Consider the following 12,786-nt stretch of genomic DNA (forward strand, 5'->3'; position numbering starts at 1 on the left):
AAAATGACTGTACTAACAGGTGCCACAGTGAGTTGCCTGGATTTCAAATTTTTCTTTGCTCCCACTAGTTGGAAACAATCAAATTTCTCTTTGGTAATTGAATTAATTATTCAAATAAATACACTGACCACCTTCCTTGCTTGTCGGTTCATCAAAATGAGAAGCTCAAGATAGCCCAAGGTCAGTCTGAATTTCTATTTCAATGGAGCAATGACTATATTCCCTGGTGGAAGCATCAGCTTTCCATGCATAATGAGGTCACTTTGAGCGCATTATTAGGTATAAGAGTACGAAGGGTTAATCCCATATCCACTCCTTGTTTCTCAGATCCATGCAGTTTATCTACTGGCTTAAAGCACATTCTTCATCCTGTAGAACAGCACTACAAACTCACAGGGTGTCTTCACTTACCTAGTGTCATTCTTGAGAGTTTGGTGGCCAGTTCATCACTTTGTCAACCAGCTGCTTTCTGGGGAATATGATAAGACCAGGGAACACCTTGAGAGGAGCACATTGATATATTTTCTTCATGTTAAAATTTGTCCCCTCAGCAAAAGTGATTTTTTTTTAGGATACGAAGATGATGAATAGGCATTTTGTTAATACCTACGTAGTAATATTGATAGAGTTTTGCAAACACAAAAGTAAATATGTATCTGAGAAAAGACTTGGTAATAAAAGGGGTCCAAAGTAATCACCTTCACCTGGTGAATGACTGACTCCTCAGGAAATGGTCATATTGAGGGCTTCACCTTCACTTCTGTTGGCATGCTGGATACTCAGCGGTAGTTGTGATTAGATCAATCTTAGTAAAGGGAAGTGTATGTTGTCTATGTTATTAAGCCCAAGTATAGCCTCCATTCCTGCCACTATGGCTACTTTGTAAATGGGTCCATTAAACAAGCAATTTAACAACCAGGGATAGAATCTGACTTATATCCACACAACAGGTAATTTAGTTCACTTGATTGGTGAGAGCTCTGTAATCAAAACTGCTGAGAAAATTTATGTGGGCCAGGAATATTTTCACACTCTGTCCATTCTGAAATGTGTATTCACAGTCTTCTCTTCTAGATTCCCCTTTCACTCATTTTCCAATCTTGTTCTTTTCAATATCATGACCATTAACTGTTATCTACTAACTATGGAATAATGCAGATTTTACATACAGCTCTTCTTCCAGATATCTACAGGAAGTGGACAGATATATATACTGACCGAAGATTCTCATCCCAATTTTCCAGGTTCTATTTCTTTTTTGTAAATTTATTTATTTATTTTAATTAATTTCAAGTATATAGTACATTGGTTAGACATTTATATAGTTTATAAAATGATGCCCCTAATTACTCCTTCTCTCCTCTGATTTTCTACCTAGCCAACATATTAATGCTAACTGCATTCCCTATGCTGTGCTCCCCATCCCCATGACCATCTATCAAATACTAATTTGTACTTCTTTAACCCTTCACTCCATTCTCCCAGTCCCTCTGTCCATCACCAAATTGTCCTCTATTTGTGAATCTGTTTTTGATTAGTTTCTTCTATTTGTTCCTTAGATTCCACATATAAATGAAATCATATGGTATTTATCTTTCTGTCTGACTTATTTCACTCAGCATAATAACCTCTAGATCTATCCATGTCATTGCAAATGATAGGATTTCATTTTTTTGATGGCTGAGTAATTTTCCATTGTGTATATGAACCATAACTTCTTTATCTAATTGTCCGTTGATGGGCATTTAGGTTGCTTCCACATCTTGGCTATTGTAAATTGTGCTGCCATGAATATTAGGATGCATAGATCTTTACGAACTTATTGTTTTGATTTTCTTTGAATAAATACCCAGAAGTGCAATTGCTGGGTCAAAAGGTATATCCATTTTTAATTTTTTGAGAAACCTCCAGACTGTGTTCCATGGCAGCTGTACCAATTTGTAATCCCACCAACAATGTATGAGGGTTCCTTTTCCTCTGCATCCTCGCCAACACTTGTTGTTCTTTGAAAGGTTCTATTTCTTTCTAACGAGTGTTGTTAAAGTTAGCATAAGAAGTCTGAATGAATTATACATTTAGCTGGCATTGCATCTCTATAGCATTTACAATCAGGCTTTGTGTCAAGCTTTGATCCATAATTATGTCTACATTCTAGCTACATGAGAAAAGCTTCGTAGAGGCTTTCTGCAACTTGAAAAGGAATGTCAGGTTTTGAGTTAATTCGTGTGTGTTTGTGTGTCAGTCAAAAACAATAGATATATTCCAGATTTTTAAATTCACAGTGTCAATGTAGTAATTAAGTGCCACAGCAAATTAATCTCCCAAAGCCTCTTTCCATTGCACTCCATCTTATGCCACCTGTGATAATTTGAGCAACCATGGTGCCACTGCAACCATGGAGTACCAGTGTTCTATTGCCCCCTAGAAAAGAGTTCATTTGTGTGTTCATCAAATATGTGAGACATTAGTTCTGAAATCCAAATTCAAAAGTCAATTTCCTGAGAGTGTCCCTGGAAAAATTATTGTATCAGCCATGTCTCTGGCAAAAATTATGAGCATGACATACTCATTAAAGAGATTACAGAGATGAGATTATTTACAAAGTGAGGGCAGGGTTAAAAGTAACAGTAAGAAGGATAAAGCCCCTGATAATTAGCAACAATTATTATGGAACAGTTACCAAGTTGCAGTTGTTACCATGCTTAATTCTAAGGAGAAAAAGAGGGATCAATTGTTATTGGAACTCACTGAGAGGAGACACCTGATCAAGTGATGACCAGGTAGAGAATCTCCTAGCCGTATCAATCTTGTAGGCCACTAGTGAGAAGCTAACAGGCTCTTCCCTGCTCCCTGCTTTCCTTTCAGTCCTTCCTATTGGTCAAATGCACCTGGAAAACAGAAGGAAGGGATCCTGACTAATACAATTGATAAAGTTCAACAACCAAGGACAGAGAAGGATGGAGCAAGATCTAAAAGAATATGTGGAGGAAATCCAACACAAAGCACAAATTATGTTTTTGACTAATAGATTCTTTATGATTGGCTTATTTCCATCTTATTATTTTAGCTACAATTCTACATTTTTTGATTACAAAAAGTAATATTTATAATGTTTTTTGAAATTGTGATACAGTAAATTTTACCAATTGACTGCCAGCCACTGGAAGATAGTCACCATGAGAGTGGAGGATTTCCTGCTCCAATCAGATATGTAATAATTTACTAGTGCTCTTGAACAAAGGACCACAAGCTGAGTGGCTTAAACAGAAATTTATTATCTCACAGTTCTGGAGGTTGTAAGTCCATCATCAAGGTATTGGCAGTTGGTTCTTTCTGAGGGCTGTGAGGAAGAATCTGTTCCATGCCTCTCTCCAAGCTTCTGGTGGTTTGGACTCTTTGGTATGTTTGGACTCTTAGGATGCTTATAGGAGCATCATCCCATCTCTGCCTTCATCTTCACACAATATTCTCCTTGTGTATGTGTGTGTTTCTGTATCCAAATTTATCCTTTTTATAAGTCTACCAGTTATATTGGAGTAGGGGCCCAATATATGACTTCATCTTAACTAATTATACTTACAATGATGCGTTTCCACATTAAGTCATATTCTGTAGTACTGGAGATTAAGGGTTCAACATGCAGATTTTGGAGGAACACAATTCAACTCATAACAAATCCTAACGCTGAATACAGTGTATGACCTAGACTAGGTGCCGATAAATATCTTTGAATGTATGAGTAGTAGAAGTATAAAAAATAACCCATTTATCTATTTTTAAAAATGTTGGGGGTGTTAAATCTTATACTTTATTAATTTATATCTAATTCTCCTAGAAACTATTAATTTAAGTTAAGAAGCTTGGGCTGGTATCAGATAGAGTCTTCTATTTGTCTCTAATGATTAATTAATGATATGGTACCATATTAGGTAATAAATTCTTCTACTCAAGTTCTACCTCTAGTGGTGCACACTCAGCCAGTTTCAGAAACAGAAATCTCTCAAACTCGTAAATGTCATACTGACCTCTGAATGATCAGTTTACTTCCTGCATAAAGAGGTTTGATTGAAAAATTATTGCTTGGGATGGTTACCTGCAAGTGCTTTTGGAGCTCATAAAATAATGCAATCAGTTTAAAAACAAATTTTAATATTTATTCCAATGATAACCTATGCAGAAGAACAATTAAGGTAATTTTGCGAGCACTTTTTGAGTCATTTATTGAAGTTAATTTCATTTGCTGTCCTGCTGGCTGTCCTGCTACCTCCTACATTTAAATCCATCTTTACTTTCTAAAATTCACAGGCAATGTTTTCTTTTCCAACATTTAAAATTCACAGAATGGTTTTTCTTTTCAAATAAACAATATCGAACATTTTTGAAAATGGAAACAAATATTCTGATATTTTCAGTTTCCCATTCTAATTTTCTCCTTTGCTAAATCTTGAATAGCAATAATGTGTTTATAAAGCTTTTCTGCGGGAGCCCATCCATAATACCTTACAATGCAGTGCTGTATGAGAGCCCTGGACTTGGAATCCAATTCGTGAGTTAGAAATTGAGTTAGAAATTCAGGTATTAAATAAGATAAGGTTATATATCACCATGTATAAGCAAGGGTTAATATTATTTTCTGTAATTACTTAGCTGTTATTTGATCCTTTCATCTTCACTACAGTACTATTATAGACTTCACTTAACAGGTGAGGAAATTTTTAGAAAGATTAATTAATCTGCCCGAAGACATGGCTTGGTAATGGTAGCTGATGTAGATTTAGAACGACAGCTATCCGCTTTCAGAGCCCACAATCATTTATACCATTGTGTACAATTTAAGAGCAATTCAACAAAGTAGGCATGCTGGGCCCTTCTCTAACCACATCCTCTTTCTCTGCCTTAAACTCCCTTTGCCCAGATAATTAAACAACCTCTACTCATCTTTTGGGATTCTGTTTTGACATCAAGTAAGCAGAGATACTTTTCCTGCTCACACTTGTCATTTCTCCTCAGTGAAAATTATTTCACTCATAATTTCTTGTTTATTGTCTGCTTTCTTCATGAGATGGTAAACTCTGTTAGAACATGGATTGCCTGATTTGTTTAGCACCATATCTTTAGCACAAATAACAGTTCATGACTGTATTTTATACTTGTTCTTTGATACACAGATGAGTAAGGACACACATGACACCTGTGCGTTTTGCACAGGGCCTAGAAGGCAAAGATAGAGTCCTGCAAGTCTCAGTGAGTCCAAAGGACAATTTAGACAGAACTGTTAGGGTTTGTAAAGAAAGTGCCTCTTTATTTTCAAATACTTTGAAAATTTATGCACAATGTTTATTTAGAGGCCTTTAAGACTCCTTGAAATGCTATAAAAATATATACACGTATATAACACATACCCTTTCTACTAAGCTATAAAAATTGATGAATTTGATCAAAATAAGAATTAGTACTCTGAAAAACACTAGTTCTTATAAAATTTTCAATTTTAATTGGAATTCTTATTCACAGCATGTGTTTATACAAACATGGAAACTATGCTTTGTATCTCCCATTTTAGAGATAATAGTTTACTTAGGAGATTAGATCTATTTAAAATTCATCTTAATAAGGTTTTAATGAAAGCATGAATTACAAATAAGAACTAAAACAATTTTCATTCAAGTGTATCATATTATTTGTTCATAGTAGGATAATTAAACTTAAGACAATCTATTAACACTTGATGCTTATTACTATGGAAAATCAATAGGTTAGCTCTTCAAATATATGTCCAATAACTTCTAGTTAAATGGTTCTCAAACCTGAACATCAGAATCATTGGGGGAGCATTATAGGAAAACACAAATAATAGCACTCCATTTCTGGAGAATCTTAGCATGTCTGGGTTGGGGTCCTGAAATCTTCATTTTTGAGGAATTCTCCAGTGATTTAGATTTTCACATGGGTTTTGAAACAACCAAACTTTTTAATAAATCTTACTTTGCTTTATATATAAGCCATTTTTTAATGATACATTAGCAACTTGGGGAAATGAATTATTTTAGACAGCAGTCACACAAAATTTCATAGTTCTTTTTTTAAACAAAACATTAGGGTTGAGAACTTTTATTCATCCTTTATTTAAGTAAAATGGAATGAAAGGATAGTCAATAATCTTGGGACTAAAATTAATATAATGGAACTTGGGTACTATTATTTTATGCACTGAATCTGTACTAGAGCTTCTATTTCAAAGTGTAGTAGGAGGCCATGTAAAACTCAATTTGGCTCTTATATATAATCTCTCCTCAACATTTGCTTTTTTTCTGTAAAAGTAGAATAAAGATTTATCACCATAAAATTGAGCTAAAAATGTGTATAAAGAGTATGTAATTTTCAAATCTTAATTTTGCTATTTCTTAACCTAAATCCAAAATTACTTTCAAAAGCCTCCATTATACCTTTATTATATAATGCTTCATTTAAGAAGCCAAGTTTTGGAAGAAAGTGTAGGAGAATTTTACTTAGAGCCATTATGCAAGAATACCAGAACTACCTTAGCCAAACTTCACAGAAATGATGCACAAAGAGATGGAGGTGGGATGGGAGTGAGCTTTTACTTCTTATGAATGCTGTTTTTTTTTCCCTTTGAAATGCTATATTTAACTGTGAAGCCATTTTCTAGGTCCCAACAGTATTTGTGTGAGCTAAAAGCTCAATAAATGTTTTTCTACAGCAATCTCCAAAGTGTCTGATAGAAGTGTTAACAACGACAGAAAAGGAAGCTTAGAGTGGTGTTTACCACGATAAAGTGACATTACGGTCATAGCCAGTCTGAATGAAGCTACGAGCAAATCACAAGTTATAGCTGGCTCGAGGATAGATGATTCTCTGTTGAACAAGAATCACAAAATCTGATGGCTCATCTTTGTGTGCCGAATTGGGTTAATTTCTAAATATTTTCATGTCTCAATTTTGTCTCCTAAAAACCTAGAATTGATAAGTTAGTTTGGAAGTTGGGAAAGGTGAGTTTGCAGATTCATATATTAAACTTTAAAAAAAAATTGTACTGTATGATCCCAGGAAATATTGAGAAGCAGGAAAAAAGATGCAATAGAGATTTTCTTATTTGTAGTATTTCCAGTTCTCATTTTAATTGGAAAAACAATTTAGTTCTTAGTTTCTAATTGTTCTTCCAGCAATTGGATTTGTCACATAATTACAGCACAAAGATCATACATTAGAGAAGCTTGAACATCACTATTTCAAATAGTCTTTGGATATTTGTGGATTTAACATTTGAGGTTTCAAAAATTTTTCAGTTTGTGTCATGTAAAAATTTATTATTTGGACAAAGCACAGATTTGAACTTCATGTGCTGAGACACTGAAGCCTGTTACTGTTATAGGCACTTAGCCAACTGGGTCTCAAGTCACCTTTGGGAATCTACTCATTGTTACCTCTGAAACAAGTGAGATGAGGTCTCAAGCACTTTATATCTCACAAAAAAGTAAAAGACAAATTTTATATAAGCTGAAAAAGTAGTTAAGTTGAAATACACACACATACCTAGGCTTGGAAACTAAGTTTGAAAAAAATTGGGAGCCTGTAGTCACATTTCTACATTTTTGAGAGTATAGAGATTTCTCATCTCTTGAGTGTCAAGGTTTATCTCTTGAATGTCAGAATGTCTCAGGTAGAAGTCTTGACCTTGGTGGGATGAAATTTATTATTTCTTTTCATCAAAGTTATTGAACTTTTTAGTACTTTCAATTCAGATTTAAAGGTGGGGAATAATTAAACCCTCATTATCCTCAATCAATTTTTTTCTGCATTGTGCCACCATTAGAATGATAAATTTTAATAATATGCTTCATAGGGTTGAATTCTACTTTCTCTTTCTCTTCTCTACTCTCAATAATTAAAAAGAGATTTTTGTCACAAAAAGGTTTTGTTTGAATCTATGGCTATCAAACATGCATATATGCATGTGCATGCATATATACACAAGTTTTAAAAATTTTAAAGAATTATGGAGTTATGTGGATAACTTTGAAAGATAAAAAAACTACAAATTGATTTTTTTTTTTTTTTAGGCAAGGCATCCCTTGATTGATCTCACAGATTGCAAGGACCTTGTCAGTTTACAATCCCTTATTTTATAGGCCTATGGCACCTGGTCTTCCTAGGTGGTCTCCTATCCAAGTACTACCCAGACCTGACCCTGCTTAGCTTCCGAGATCAGACAAGATTGGGCTCATTTGGGGTGGCATGGCCATAGACAAAAGCTACAAATTGAAATGGTGCATTTATGTTGTTTTACTTGGAAGGATTAAAAGATAAGGATTTATGCTTGTGCCACAATAGCAAAAAGTAAAAAGTAAAGAAGTCAATATAAAAAGCAGTGATTTATAGCAATAAATTATAATGATCCAGAGAAGAGAACTGAGGTTTGAAGCCCCTTTGCAGATAAGGCAGAGGTGTAGACTTTATAGGAATGAGTGACAAGCAAATATCACCAGTTTTAATGGAGGAATCTATTTGGGAATCGTGAATTTAGAAATAATCTTGAAATAAAAAGTATACATATGAGTTAGAAATGATTAATTCAGGGGCGCTTCTTTTATTGATTGCAGAGAGAGAAATATTGAAATTTCCAGCTCTAATTGTGTATTTGTTTAATTCTCTTTCAGGTTCCCTCAGTATTTGTTTCATGTATTTCGATATCCTGTTACTAGATTCCATAGACTTTTAGGATTATTATGATTTCTTAATGAATTGTACCTTTCCCCCCTATAGAATGTACCTTTTTATCTCTAGCAATAGTCTTTATTCTGAAGTCTACTTTGATATATGTAGCTACTCCAACTTTCTATTGATTTATGATTTATGTTTTCATGGTACACATTTTTTCATCTTTTCACTTTTAATCAATATAAATCTCTACATTCAATATGGGTTTCTTGTAATAGTATATAGTTAGATTTTATATTTTAATTTACTTTGGCACTCCCTTACATTTTAATTAATATATTTAGACTATTTAAATTTAATGGAATTTGGTAGAAATATTCATTCTTTGTATTTGTTTTCTAGTTTTCCATCTTCTGTTTGTTTTCTTTTTTTATTCTTTTCTGTCTTACTTCAGAATAATTGAGTATTTTTTGGGTCCTATTTTATCTCTGCTATTGGCTTATTGGCTAGGCTATATATATTTATTTAGTGGTTTATCTCATATCTACAGTATATTTTTAGCTTACAATCTACATTCAAATAATACCAAACCAGTTTACATATAATGTAAAAACATTTCATTTTTCTCTTGGCTTTTGTGAAAATGCTGTCATGTAATTTACTTCTACCCATGTTATAATCTTGACAAACATTTTAATTTTTTTCTATATACTATCAATTATCATTTTAAAAGATTAAAATTTGAGAAAAAATTTAGTATTTACCTTTTTGGTTACCATTTCTGGCCCTCATCATCTCTTTTTGTAGATCCAAATTTCTTTGTGATATTTTTCTTTTGCTGGAATGAATTAAAAAAAAAAATTTAAATGCAGTTCAGCTTATTTTGTGTGTAAAAGTCATTTTTTTTTTGCTTTCACCTTTAAAACATATTTTCTCTGGATATAAAATTATTATTGATGTATTTTTTTCTTTTAACAACTTATAGCTGTAAATCCATTTTCTTGTGATTTACTTAGACTCTGACAAGAAGTCAGCTATCATTCTTACCTTTAAGAAAAAAAAAATATATTTTACATATGTATAAATGGGTTTCAAGTGTACAATTCAATAATATGTCATATGTATATTGCATTGTGTGTTCACCACCCAAAGTTAAATTTCCTTTGGTCACCAAATATTTGACCCCCTTTAGCCCTATCTACCTCACCTTATACCCACCTCCACTTTCTTCTGGTTCTATAGGCTTTACTTTGAGTAATTTTGTTGCTATACCTTCAAGTTCACTAATCTTTTCTTCTGACATGTCCAATTTGTGTTATTTCATAATTATTCAGTTAAAAATTGTACTTTTTATCTCAAGAATTCCATTTGATTCTTTTTCATAGCTTCTTTTTCTTTTCTCATCATATTCTTGTTTCCTTTACATCCCTGAATATGCTTAAGATATTTGTATTATATTTTTTAAAGTCTTTAATCTCTGTCATATCTAGGTCTGCTTTTATTAATTAATTGTCTTCCTGATTGTGGGCCATGTTTTCTTTGCTACTTTTCCTACCTGACAAGTCTTTATTGCATGATGGATATTGTAAATTTTACATTGGTGAGTGTGGGTATAGAACAGCCTTTAGTTAGGTTTAATTTAGATGTACATCTGAGGTGATACCCTTCAGAAGTTTTAAATTGCCCTGTAAGTTTGATGTCGCTCCACTCTGGATGGTAGGAATGTGAACTATTCCAATCCCAATGTAAGCTCCAAGTAGTAGGTGACCTACTATTGTCCAGTATTTTATTCTTGGGGCCCATGGAATTTCAATTCATGTTTATCCATCTCAGTATTAAATAAAGACTATAAATCTCTGGAGCTCTTTCTCTAGGTAACTCCCTTGTTTCCATTACTTGGCCTGACAAATTCTGGCTGTCTTGACCTCACTGAACTCTTTTCACTGTCTCTTCTGTCCTCAACTTTATAAGGCTTCTGAGTTCCATTCATGTTCACCTTTGTGATCTGCAGCCTAGAAACTGCTTGCACATAGTAAACTTGGGCAATCATAGAGTCTACTTCATTAATTGCCCTTCTCTCAAGGATCACAGTCCTTTTCTATCTACTTTCCAATGCTTGAAAACATCAGTTTCATGTATTTTGTCTGGTCTTGTAGTTTTTATGGTGAGAGAGAAATCTCCATGGCAGTTAATTTTTTATGTGTGAAATAGAAATCCTTTCCAGAAATTTCATAAGCACCTAATTCTTACTCTTCTAGTTACTATTGCTAAGTAAAATTACCCTTAGAATAATCATTTTACTTTGTCCACAGTTTTATATGTCAGAAATTTGGAGTGGTATGGCTAAAAAGTTTTTACTTGAGTCTTCTTATATGTCTGCAGTTAGATGTCATGAAATATCAAATAGATTGAATTTTGGTATAACTTGTTCACATGGTCATGATGGTCTGTGGTTGATGCTGGCCGTCAACTGGTCTTTCCAGCATATTCTTACATGGCATCTGGCTTTTCTCACAGTGACTACCCCAAGTAAATTGGGCATAAGTTTTATGGATTTTGATATCTATATTTTGAAGTTATATGGGGTCACTTATAATGTACTTTATCATTGAAAGAGATACAAGCCAATACAGGTTCAAGGGAAGGAGACACCTATCTCAACTCTCAATGGAAGAAGTGTCAAAAAAGTTTCATTTTTTAAAAGACTGCCATATCATTTCTATTAACTTTCTTCCTGCTTGAACTATCTAGAGTGATTTGTTTTACTGACTAAATAAAGACTAACTAAATTCAGAAATTGGCGCCATAATTTGGATGCTGCCACAATAGAAATAAAATAGGTGGAGTTCATTTAGCAAATAGTTGACAAACAGCAATGAAAAAGCTGTCATAGCTATCATAGCTAGAGGACTATATAGCCCTTATGCTATGACAGCACAACTGGTCAAATTGCCACTTGTGATAACTTGGAAGGCAGAATCCTTTTAGGAGAAAGTTTGAGAATGACTGTGCTGGCAACTATTGGTGACATTTAGCCAGATGTTACAAGAAAGAGATTAGCTCAAGCAAGAATTGAATGGTTTTCAAGCAGAGATCAAAGCTAACGGAGAAAGTTTAGAGCTCAAGTGCTTTACGAGATTAGAAAAGTTGACTGTTTGCTGAAAGCCAATACTAAGAGTGAGTTTTAGACTGCCTTAGTAACTAAGATCTAATAAGACTCTTTATTAAAGAAGGTGAATCATTTGTGTGGTAATTATTAGATTAAGAATGTTTTTCCCTTACCCAATCCTACTGTTTTAGGCAGCCTTAGTAACATCACCAGTACTTTGGAAAGAGAGAGATGGGGTGAGGAAGTAATAAAATAGATAAGCTTTAGGACATAGTCTAATAAACGACCTTGCATATGTAATTGGCCCTTGAACAACACAAGGGTCAGGGGTACTGATCCTGTTGCACAGTCAAAAATCCACAACTTAATTACTAACAGCAGACTGTTGACTAGAACCCTTACTGAATACATAAAGTCAATTAACAAATTTTGCATGTCATATATATTATATACTATATTCTTATAATAAAGTAAGTTAGGGAAAAGATGATGTTATTAGGAAAATTATAAGGAAAAGAAGATACATTTACAGTACTGTGTGTATTTATTGAAAAAATCCCCATGTAAGTGGACCCATGCAGTTCAAACCCATGTTGTTCAAGGGTCAACTGTAGTTGCTGAGGATAGAGAAATAACTAGAAACAAATGAAAAGAACCACTAGCTTAGAAGGACACACTTCGTTAATATTTGGTGATCTTGAAAAAAAAAAAAAAGCCCTGGGGCTAAAAGTGACTGCAAAATGTGATCAGCTCTGGAGGAAGGTAGATAGTTCTCATACTTAGCTAGATAATAATGGATATTTAACAAGAACATACTTCAAAGAAGGCAAAAATAGAGTTCTCAGAAAACAATTGTTCTCAGAAAGAAGATTTAGGACATAATTAAGAATATTTCCCTATCTCTAGGTGTGAGGCCTTCACACTGGCTGCCCAGCAGGATTTCATACTTTCTGTGGCAGCTTTGTGACATCTGTTACCTTCTATTTTAACAGGAGATT

The 12,786-nt window shown here is 33.7% G+C and overlaps 1 pseudogene; it reads right to left on the minus strand.

Annotated features, from left to right (window-relative positions):
- Positions 1-8,149: 8,149 nt before the first annotated feature.
- On the minus strand, positions 8,150-8,268 carry LOC120588563 (uncharacterized; annotated as a pseudogene).
- Between the last annotated feature and the right edge of the window lie 4,518 nt (positions 8,269-12,786).

This window comes from Pteropus medius, unplaced genomic scaffold (genome assembly GCF_902729225.1).
Source record: "Pteropus medius unplaced genomic scaffold, Ma_sr-lr_union100, whole genome shotgun sequence".
Classification (NCBI taxonomy): Eukaryota; Metazoa; Chordata; class Mammalia; order Chiroptera; family Pteropodidae; genus Pteropus; species Pteropus medius.